The sequence below is a fragment of the Seriola lalandi genome, unplaced genomic scaffold, assembly GCF_002814215.2.
Source record: "Seriola lalandi dorsalis isolate HSWRI2012SDOR001 ecotype SW California unplaced genomic scaffold, Sedor1 jcf7180002054687, whole genome shotgun sequence".
In the NCBI taxonomy this organism is placed as follows: Eukaryota; Metazoa; Chordata; class Actinopteri; order Carangiformes; family Carangidae; genus Seriola; species Seriola lalandi.
The window spans coordinates 1,040,930-1,048,046 of record NW_019525240.1 but is presented as its reverse complement, the minus strand read 5'-3'; the positions used below and the strand labels follow the sequence as shown (position 1 = coordinate 1,048,046).

The window sequence follows — 7,117 nt, the reverse complement described above, 5'->3', positions numbered from 1 at the left end:
TTCACAAGAACAAAGACAAGACTGACCTGATGATCTGGAGACCTATCACACTTTTAAACTTTGACTGCAAACTTTTTAGCCAACTTTTAGCATCACGTATGTCCTTGCTTTTAAAAGAGCTGATTCACCCGGATCAAAGCTGTGCCATCCCGGGGAGGACGATCACCGACAGCCTCGTACTGATCAGAGACACCATCTGTTATGCGAGAGACAGAAACATCCAGCTAGTAGTCATAAATTTAGACTTTGAGAAAGCTTTTGATGGGGTCTCGCACCAGTACTTTTTTTTCCAGGTACTGCAAAAAATGGGGATCCCAGAAAGGTTATAGCTTGGGTGGGATTGCTGTATCGGGGCATTACCAGCAAATTCATGATTAACGGGCATTCGACAAAAGCAGTCGCTATCAACTGCAGTGTCCGCCAGGATTGCCCGTTATCCGCTTTCCTCTACATAACATGTATATGTGGCGAGAGGGGTTTAATAAGGAATAGAATGAATTAATGCGTTTCTTTTTAGTGCTACACGACAACGCCACCTGGGGGAATTTCGCCACCAGGAAATTAGTTAAGGACGCAGGTCCGAATGCACTCAGACAATAGACTCAGAACGTAAATTTAAGATATAGAAAAAATATATTTTTATTTTATATTCAATTATTTAAAAAACGATTAAACAATTCAACAATGACATTAGCTTTTTCAATGCTGCAACACTTTAACCACAGATACTCTTCACAACAGGTACTTTAGCACATGAGTGGTGGACGTTTTGAAAAGAAAAAGAAAGAAAACAATCACCAAAATATTTATCAAATCAATCAATCAAATCAAAATATGTGAACAAGAGAACAAAACCAACACAAGAAAACAAAAGCAAATCATTTAGTAATACACTCAAAAAAAAAGAAACATGCAAACTCAATCAAAAGGAAATTAATCAGAATCCCCAACTACATATGATTGACACAGATGATTGATAACTTGTTCAGTATACAGTGACAATGAAAAACAGCAAATTACAGCGCGTCACTGAAGTTGATCATCAACGAGGCAGGGGAATAAAACAGACCCGTGGCGATATCACAGCCACGACCAGATGGGAGCAAACTTCACAAGACACAGACAAGACAGCAGTAGAGTCCCGGTGCAGCAGGGCGTAGAGCCAGGGAATGGCGCACCGCAACACGCACTGAATGGAGCACCGCGCGCACGGCCCAGGCCCGAACGTGTCACGGAGCATCAACAAAAGCTCCCGCCAGAGAGGAGAGGGAGAGCAGCGGTTAAACGCTGAGGAGAGTGAACCCAACAGGACGGGCCAACAGCACGGACAACTCCGGTTCCTCACAGCCAGCAGACCAAGCCACTGCAAGAGCAGGTGTCATGCCCAGAGACCGCAAGATACCCCAATACCACCAAGCGAGACGGACTTAAAATTTCGGAGCGGTGGAGAAGATCCAGCACATCAGCCACGCCAACCGTCACACGGTTCAGACCGCACGCAGCGCCACACCACACATGAACGCCAGCTTCGAGGGAGACGAGAGCGAACTGAACAAAGAAACACCAGAACACAGCTATAGTGCTGGCGGCTCCACCCCTCAATCAGCAAAGGACCCACACCTGATGTGGATCAAGCAAGACCATCCTGCTACATATAGAACCGCTGGCGCAGATTTTGAGAAGGGACCAACAAATCAATGGGGTGGGAATTCCCGGGAGCGGGGGACTCAACACTAAATGTATTTTACATATGGATGACGTGAACATTTTATGCACTGACCTTTTATCTGTCAACAGGACGCTGGACTTGACTGACTGGTTTGGGCGGGCTTCCGGGTCAAAACTAAACAGGACCAAGACCCAAGCCCGAAACCCAAGACCAGAGCGGTGACACGATTCTGGATGGGTTCTTATCTCAGACGAATTAAGTTATACTTTTATCCCAACATTTTTAAAGCATTTTAACCTGGAGCAGGAGGAGTTGCATGTTTTAACCAAACATCGTTCTCTGATGTCTTTTGTGCAGGAGCAGGAACCAGTGAGTCCAGTGCGCTGGCTCGCAATCGGCAAGCAATTCCGTACTTGCCAGCAAGGGAGGTCCTTACACCACAACTGGTGCTGTATGGGGTGAGCCCGAAAACAATGAAAAAAGATGACTTCACCGAGTCGTAGCTCATCTTAGCCGCGATAATAGACGCCATGTGGACATCCAGAAACTTGCTGGTAAGAAAGCACATGCAGATTCCCCCCCCGTGGCTGTGATCCGGATGGCTTTTGGCGGCAGGCCTAGGACACAGCCACAAAGATGGCGTCGCCTCTGTGCCCATTCGGATGAAGGAGCCGGAGCCACAAACGAAAAGGTCAAAGCAGCGGCAGCCAGGCTCTCCGGGTGTGGCAGGTGGGAAGGAGCAACATGGCGTGGATCTCCTCTGAGCACCACGACAGGATCCCGAGAGAGATCGTGTTCGGGGGAGCGGAACGAGCGGCCGTTTGTAGGGTGTCACCCTGCTACTGCACAAACACAATCGACATGGAAGACATCATTTTAACCAATGCACTCCCTTTTAAAGACTGTTAACACAGACACTCTTCATTATTAACGTCAATATGAGATACCTTTTTTTTTTTTTAACCTTGATTGACAACTTTAATTTTTATCTGTAAAGCCTTTTAAAACAATTGTTCTTATTGTTTTAAAATGGTTTTACTGATTACAGCAATTTATATATCTGTTGTACATTAAAGAATTGTATCTGTTTACATTTGAATTGTGTGGAAATGAGATTTAAACTTTTTCAAAAGAAAAGAAAACCTCTGTTCTTCATCAGTTTAATATCTGATATGTCCTCTATACGAGGACAAACATATTAAAGTGACTTTTCAAAACTGGGAGCCGAAAAAGGGGCTTGCTCCGTTCGCTCCACGCATCGACCCGGCATTGCAGTGCCGCCAGGTACGGTGCAACCTTCTCTCGCCTTGTGGAAAACCAAGCAATGACACTAACAGAGTTTCACATGACACTTTGTCGTTGGCTCAAAGAAAGGAAGTCAGCTCTTCCTACAGTTTTTTACCCATTATGATCATGCAAAACCACTCTACGGACATGACCGAATCAATAACAGCATTGTTGATGGGTCATGGTACTGGCAAAAAACTTCTTCTTTAAAGGTTGGAAGACACCAACTTCACGGTGCTTCATAAACCGCTTGCATTGACTTGTTTTGGTTAATCACCTGGAGAACCCAGAATTGGAAAAAGTTCAAAAGGTCAACATAAATGGGAAGACTGGTAGGGTCACTTTTTGAAATATCTGGACCCAACCTGACCACATTTTTCTATCGCTGTATATATGTGACTATGTCTAGCTGGGTTTTTAAGCATTGTTGTTGGTTTGACTTAAATGTTGATATTGAAATGTGTTCAAAAATATAACACACACACACACAAAAAAAAAAAAACTTTACATGGCTCTCTTTTTGCTCTGTTTTTATATCAACTTTACTAAATATGTATTGATTCACATTTCCAGCAACTCAGGTTATGGGAAGGTTAAGAGTTGGTTCATCAAGATAAACAGCGGGTTACACTAATTTTCCAGTCAGGTACCATTAAATGATTACAGAAGAAGTGGATGCAACAAGGTAACAAAATTAAATGAGCACCAAAGTTCAAAAGCTGAAAAACAATGTAGAGAACAAAACAAGAAATGTGACATTTCTATTGTTAAAGCCTCATTATTACTCCACAAAAAAAAGTATTCAACAACACCAACTGGCACACTCGGTGCAATAGCAGATGAAGGCTCATATGGTGTCAATAAGTACAGGTTTCAGAGGAATGTTAATTGAGCAACAAAATAAAGCAAAAGTAACCCAAGTAAAATCGTATGATTTTAGAGTGGAAGCTGCTAGACCTTTTCTCATGTAAAAACCTGGCTGAATCTGTATACTTTTCATACAGCTCCCTGCTTAATACACAGCTAGAAGGTTGAGAGGAGGGAGAGAGAAAAAGAAAGAGAACATATGTCACTTCAAGCTCAGGGATCCTCGAGGCAAAGTCAAGAGGTTAAATCCACGAGGTAATCTTCACATCTTGAGGGCGACATTTTGTGTTGGTTATCAAAAAGGTCTGTTAAATAAAAGGATGGATTATAATTACATAAGTTTGTAAGTATCTAATATACATTTCAAAACTTCAAGTACAAGCTGAAATTATGTTTGTGTGGAGTGTTTGTTTCTGATGAGTAAATTATCTTCAGCTGTTCTCCAGATCTTGATAACTTTATGCCACTGCATTTATTTACAGCCATCCACCAAACTGAGGAGTCCAGTGCATCGGGGGAACACGTCCTGACTGTGATATTAATTTGTGCCCATCTCTTTTCAAGACCACAAAAGTGGAACACCATTAACCAACCCAGACAATAATTGAGAGTCAGATGGTGATTTAGATTTTTCTCGGCGTTCCTCTCAACCTGGGTCCAAGGAGAGAGTTTATCAGAGTGTCCTGGATGTCAGACTCCACCAGCCTGATATTTGTCATGAAACATCAAAGTATGCTCAGAAAATCATGAAGGGCAACAGACAACAACACTGCATACTACAGTTATCAAAGCATTTGAAAAAAGAGAACAGTGTAACAAACGCAGGAAAGACCCAAGAATGCAGGCTTGATCCAGCAGAGAAAACCAGGCAAAGGTCAATAGATGGTAAATCAGTCCACTCTGGCAAAAGTACAAAAATCCACAAAGCCAAGGTCTAAATTCAAAACTGGTCAAAACTATAATGGCTTACTAGGGAAAAACACAAATAATTGCTGGAACGCTGATGCAAAGGACAAGATGAACTGGCGAGGGAGAGGAAGCGAACACACAGACTAATCACTCTAGGGAAGGGGAGACAACGAGACACAGGTGCAGCGCATGAGGGCTGGGCAGGTAATCAGACAGGTGGGCAGGAAGTAAAGAGACCTGGAACGAGACAACAGGTGAGTATCAAAATAAAACAGGACACACAAGACTTGAAACACTAGGGAATAATGATTAAAAGCTTAACCAGCAGGACGGGGCGTGACAAACAGCCCATGAGCCTAGTTGAATGTTTTGGCAAACTTTTGACTGTGAATTCTCTGCAGCAATTATTTGCGTTACAAATTACATCTGGTTACAGCTAATGTGTCTCGGCAATAGGTTAACATTAGCTCAACATTTGTTGTTGTTTTTCCTATTTATACTGATTTGATTTAAGATACACGTTGAGTTTACTTGTAATGAAATGGGAGACAGGCATAACCGTCCTGAAGGGGACATGACCTCTTAATCTAGCGCTATTATCAGGTCAATCTTTCAACCATACTTACAAAGCTAATGTCATTCCCATCAGTCTAAACTGTAGCCTTCTTTGTTCTTAGTGTTGATTAGCAAATGTTAGCATGCTAACAGCATTTTCATTGTGAGCATGTTAGCATGCTGACATTAGGATTTAGTTCAAAGCATCACTGTAGCTTCTCACAGTCACCAGCATGTCTGTAGACTTAGTTATGTTAAAAAACATGTAACTTTAAAAATGTCCAAAGAGCTATGTTACTTTTGTTGAGTTGTTTTCGTACATTATCCTGAATGTTTCCATCAATTTTCAAACTTAATGTAATCTGATCATGGCAACAGTCTATTTCATTAGGTCTCCTGTCAATGACATCATATCCTCTGTGATCATGTGTCAGTGTGTTTGTCTGACAGAAGCTCAACACTGACTTTTATCTAGTTTTAAGCCACATACACTTTTTACACCTTGGTGGTTTTCAGCTCTATATTTGACCCAGATGAAGGATTTTAGTCGTCGGACGTCTGGATCTGAAGTTATCAGAGAAACAAGCTGAGGAAACGTTAGACAGCTCAGCTCCCAGCTGCTGGAGACGTCCTGTCCTGTGTCACTGAAGCGCCTTGGTTCCTTTATTAAGTGATAACAAAACAAGGGAAGACAATTGTAACAATAGTGAGATAGATTGGACCAAACAACCAATCAAGATGTAAGAGAAAAACAAAAATAATAAGAAAAAAAAGGAAAAATAATCATATTTGCAGAGGATATCTAGTTAAAAGTGTAAGTGTGTGTGTGTGTGTGTGTGTGTGTGTGTGTGAGACAGAATAAATAGAATGGCATTGAGGTTGTGCATGTATGAGCATACAACACACATAAACACACAATATCAACCTGTACATGCTCATAATCATAACACAAGAAAAAAAGAAAGAAGGAGGAGCTTGTGTATGTGGTTGGGGACAGGGTTGGTTGGGGGCCCACAGCGGGGACAGGTACCAGAGCCGGCCATCAGCGGGGCAAGTCCAGGGATTGGGCGGCTGAACAGTGGAGAGAGAGGCTGGACTGTAACAGAGAGGTTTTTTGGTTTATTTTTCAGGTTGATTGTGGAGAGGGGTGAGAGTGTCTCAGATCCTGGGGAGGAGGGTCTGCCTTTCCTATCATCACCCCTCTGTTGTTATTTGTGATGAAGACCCATGCAGCACCAGCACCTAATCCCCATGTACAGCACACAGTACCTATAGGGCAGCCCCGGTGAACACACCGGACCAGGGCCCACACCACTGTTCCTGCCATGGATGAGAGGTTGTGAACTGAATATGTTTGTGTTGAATCACTGATTTTTAACATGAAACTGCTCTATTCAATGTTTTCTACTGGTTATAATCCGCTGGTCTGTTTGCTGTGGAGAGGAGGACACCTCTGTGGATAATTCAGCTGCTGGTAAAAACCTGCTGAACCACTCACACTGAAGGAATCCTAAAGCTGACGGCAGTGGTGGTGAAGACAAGAACTCCCATGATCCCATCACGCTTCACATCGACATCGCCAAACCCTGTCTTCCGTTATTGTTTTGATTGAGAGACTCCTAGCAGATGTAGATTCTCATTTCTGTTGTAAACAGTAGTTTTATTCATTTCAATCTCCTTCCACTCAACTCACACAAAAGAGGGGTCACTTCCAGAAATACTATAGATAACGTTTAATGTAATTGTAGTGTGAAAAATCTCAGGCTTCATCTAAACATTCCTACTCTCTAAACAACCAGGAAATAGGAAGTTAAAAACAGATTTGTTCCC

At 42.4% G+C, this 7,117-nt stretch overlaps 1 long non-coding RNA gene and 1 other non-coding gene across 2 annotated transcripts in view; both read left to right on the top strand.

The window, feature by feature from the left end:
* LOC147818155 (uncharacterized) overlaps positions 1-2,662 on the top strand; it is a 5,166-nt gene extending 2,504 nt beyond the window's left edge. Inside the window, exon 3 of the long non-coding RNA XR_015438265.1 lies at positions 1,798-2,662. This is a non-coding gene — a long non-coding RNA (uncharacterized LOC147818155). The remainder of the gene's footprint in view (positions 1-1,797) is intronic.
* A 125-nt stretch (positions 2,663-2,787) lies between these two features.
* LOC111667266 (U2 spliceosomal RNA) lies at positions 2,788-2,969 on the top strand. The gene has a single exon (XR_002761662.1). It is a non-coding gene; the product is annotated as a U2 spliceosomal RNA (small nuclear RNA).
* Positions 2,970-7,117: the final 4,148 nt, after the last annotated feature.